General features: G+C 50.8%; 1 protein-coding gene across 1 annotated transcript in view; it reads right to left on the bottom strand.

The window, feature by feature from the left end:
* Positions 1 to 4,211, bottom strand: part of TAMM41 (TAM41 mitochondrial translocator assembly and maintenance homolog) — a 56,525-nt gene that overhangs the window by 472 nt on the left and 51,842 nt on the right. The gene's annotated exons all lie outside the window — the stretch shown is intronic.

The raw sequence follows: 4,211 nt of genomic DNA on the forward strand, positions 1-4,211 counted from the left end.
GACAAACACCGAAATAAAGAAAAAATCTCTCCAATAAAAAAAAAAAAAAAAAAAAAAAAAAAAAGTTACTGTGATCAATGTGGGGGGAAATGTTTCTCACTTCGGCAAGCACTGACTGGGCAATATGGATGCCCAGGGTAGCTGAGTTACTGGGATAAGTGAATCTTTTGTTAGGAGCAACGGTGGCAGCCTCTGAATTTAGTAGCTCTTTTGAAAAGGAGGAGAGGGACTGTGTATGAATGGACACCCTTGGCCCCTTCTCTCCCTCAGGGCCCGGATTCCAGCCCCCAACCCACTGTGCATCCCCCTGCCAGCCCACAGCAACTGCTCCTCCTGCCACTTCAGTAAACCCTGTGTCCCCCCTTTCCATCTTCTCTAGGCTGGGCAGACCGTCTGGACTCCCGGGCTGCTCCCACCTACCTGTGCTCACCCCCAGCTCAGCAATGACCACACTATCAGGTGCCTGTCTGCTGACCAGCCCTCTACCTGGACTGCGGGCTCCTTGGGGACAGGGACCTTGTCCCATGCATCTCTGTTTCCACCACTGAATACAGAGTGGGCACTCAGGAGATGCTGTTAAAATCCTTCCCGGCCAGATGCTGACCCTCGAGCATGCCCTCCCCCGGGCTAGCTCATCACAAGGTATGTGGTGAAACTGGAGGAGAGGTCCTTGGGGGCCAATGGGAAAGAAGAAAGGAGGTAAAATAAACGGGGCACTGTTCCTCAGACCTAACGGGATCCCATTCACGCAGGTTATGGCTCAGCTTCCTCTGTGTGGAAGGTGACATTATTCAGCCTGAGCTTCGGGGTGTGGGCCGAAGGCCAGACAGTGTTGTCCGCTCTGAGATGCAAACCACAATGTGGAATGCATGTCTCCGGCAGTGCACTTTGCAAGACCGTGGACAAGGCAACAAGAATCTTCCTGGAGATGCTTAGCACTGGCGTGTAAGCACTCTCTTGAAAGTGCCCTGCCCTGTAAGCTGCCCAGTCAGCTGAGAGCCTACGAGGAGGTTACTGCAGGCAGCGGCAGGCCAGAGGGCAGGGTACCAGGAAAATCAGTAACGGACGCCACAGCTCGGCTTATCTGCAACCGACTACCTGCAGGTGCCACTGCCCCAGCAACATGCTCAGAGACCCTCTCCCTGCCACTGCCCCTTCTAATTCCTCCTGAAAGCAACCACTCTTAAACCTCACTCACTTGCCCACTGAGGCTTGACACTTATTACGTAAGGTGCTTTTCAGAATTGCAGCTGAAACCAGCCAAGACGGAGCGGAGCCAGGTCAGGCCTGGCACACGGTGAGCGCCATACGGCAACCTCGAGGCCCTGAGTCAGGGTGAAGGAAGATGCACGGCCATGACAATTAATTTCCAGCTCGACTTCAAACACCTTAGTCACAGACTCCTTGGAGCCACTGAAGGTTAATACACAAAGTCGATGGGTGTCGCCGTGTAGCCGTTTTTGCTCCGACTGGATAGAAACCGCCCACACAAAAAGCACTTTCCCCTCGGTGGCTCTGCCGGGCCACAGGGAGCTGTGTCAGAGTGAGCACTGCAAGGAGCCAGAACAAGGAGACCCGACTGCCTGAGCTGGCCAGGTAGACAGCCTGATGCTCCAGTTCAGGGTCTCAGTATCCTCATTTGCAGAACGACCAGGTTGGATGAGATTAGGGGCCCTCCAGCAAGGAGCCCAAAGGTAAGTAAGGAGGTCAGCGGGAAACTGCAGGAAGTCTGGGTGTGCACATGTGCGCTGCCGTGCATGGGGCCAGAGTTTTAGACAGACCGTCACAGGAACCCGGATGTGCACAAGGTTAAGAACCACCAGATGAGGACGAAGGGTTCTTGGGACCAGCAGGTAGTGAGGTGGTTACGGCAATGGACTCCCACATGGTCGACCACATGAAGGGAAGGGAAGGGAAGGGGAGGGGAGGGGAGGGGAGGGGAGAGAAAGGTTATAAATATTTCAGCTCTCACAATTGGGAACCAGAGGAATCAGACATTATTCCAGAAAATCTAAAACCTGCACATAAAACCACCACCGTGCTTCAAGCTGACCTAGAAACAGAGGATGAAGACACACGGGAGGTAAAGGAGAATGTGGGGAAGTGGCAGGAGGAAACCCAGACCCGCGCTGCATCGCAGACCTGAAAGGGAGGAGGAGGGAAGAGGGAGGAGGGGAGGAGGGAGGCAGGGGAGGAGGGAGGAGGAGGGAGGTGGGAGGAAGAGGGAAGAGGGAGGAGGGGGAGGAGAGGGAGGAAGGAGGAGAGGGAATAGGCAGGAGTGAGTCCCAGACCTGGGGGCTTGAAAATCACACTAGGCGCGTGTGTGTGTGCCCCAAATCCCGAGAGCAAAATGGACTGTGGAGTGGCCGTGGGGGGTGATGTCTCACTTTCCTTCCCTTTGTCTCTCTTTAATAAGTGTATTCACTCTATGGCAAAAAATAATTAAATAAAAAAAAATAAAAACCTTAAAAAGAGTCAAGGATTCTTTCCATTTTAATTTTGACAAAGTTCAAGGAACTTCGTAACTTAGAACAGGCAAAAATGTCCTAAGTATGATGCAAAACATTCCTAACTACAAAAACCAAAATCAATAAATTGAACTTTGTAAATGAAAAATTTTCACCCAAAGAATAAAGTGCCAACCCCAGAGTGGGTGACTCTGTATCACATACGGCCAGCAAAGGACTTGCACCAGTCAGAGAATTCATATGAAAGGGCAGACAGCGCGACAGGAAAAGGCACACACGCAGCATGAAAGGGGACAACAAAGTCACAGAACGCCAGCTACTGGGCCAGCAGGTGGTGTGGTGGTTAAAGGTACTGGACTCCCCATGGCTGTGGTTCAAGTCCCGGACCTGGCGCTTTCTCACCTTGCTCTCTCCCTTCCCCCTTCTCTTTCCCCTCTCTCTCATGAGCACGTGTGCCCTACAGCAAATTTAAAAATAACAGTAATGAATTAAAAATTAAATAAATAATTCTTAAAAGTAACCAGCAGCTATTAGCCAAGGAGGTGCTGCAAGAACTGAGAGTTGGTACCTGTTATAGCTCGGTATTCGCCTGCTCAAAGATCAAGAATTCTATCACTATGTATGAGGGGACTCCAAAAGGTTCATGGAAAATGGAATTACAGTCCAAATTTATTATGGGGAAACATAACTCTGTAATCCAGGCGTAGTTCTTTCATAACACGTACTTCCTATGAGCTTTCTGAGGACCTTTCGTACACTCGTAAGACCACGAAGCCCCTGGGCAGATGCACTGCCGGTGAAGTTCTTCAGGAAACAAGTGGGCAGAGGAACAGCTAGGCTGAGAGGTCTCCACCGCTCCATGATGCTGGACTTCATTCATGGGACAGAAAATTAGAACGTCCCAGTCTCCCACGTAATTCAAATCAGTTACACTATCTACAGAGAAAATTTCTTCTGAGGCAGAAGTACAACCTGTTTTAAAAACTTTCAAGGCTTAAGTGGTAAGTATATCACACACACAAAATCTTTACCATTATGTGCTGTTCTCACTTAAGTATGTAGGTCCCTGGAAACGAAAGAAACCTTTAGTAGTAAGAGCTCAGAGGCAGAGGATCCGTTCTCCTGAGTCTCGGGAAGGGGCTGGAGAGGATCAACTGTGGCATGTCAGGATCTTCTCAGGAACAAGACTAAGCCTGCCTGGCTAAGTCAGTTGAGTCTCCCGAAGCTAGGAAGGCAAACAGGTATTTGGCCCGAGTTCATTCTGATCGACCAGAAAGTCAGGTGTGTGTGTGTGTGTGTGGGGGGGGGAATACAATCAGATTTCAAAAATTAAACCCATCACCTGCCCAGCCTCCTCCCCCGGGGGCAATGGCACTGTGGCTCCCCAAGTCAGCGAGCTCCGAGTTGGCTCTGACTCCTCCCTCCCCTCTAACTCCCACAGCCCCTCATCACCAGACCTGGATAGCTCCAGCTACATCCACTGGACTCTCTTTTCTCCATTAGCTATGAGTCTCCATAGCAACAGGTCATCTCCTTTCAGTCTGTTCTTACTCTCTCGCTACGGTGGTCTTTCTACGATTCTTCGGTGGCCTCCCTCTGACCTCCAAAGGACCTCTGGATATTCCTTAACATGGCCTTCAAGGCTCTCCCTGGTCTGTGTCTCCCTTCTCTCTCAGGCTGGTCAGTAAATCTCCCCATGTCTCACTTACCCACTCCCACATCAGAATGCTTCAAGAGTTGGGG

The sequence above is a fragment of the Tupaia chinensis genome, unplaced genomic scaffold, assembly GCF_000334495.1.
Source record: "Tupaia chinensis unplaced genomic scaffold, TupChi_1.0 Scaffold000704_1, whole genome shotgun sequence".
In the NCBI taxonomy this organism is placed as follows: domain Eukaryota; kingdom Metazoa; phylum Chordata; class Mammalia; order Scandentia; family Tupaiidae; genus Tupaia; species Tupaia belangeri.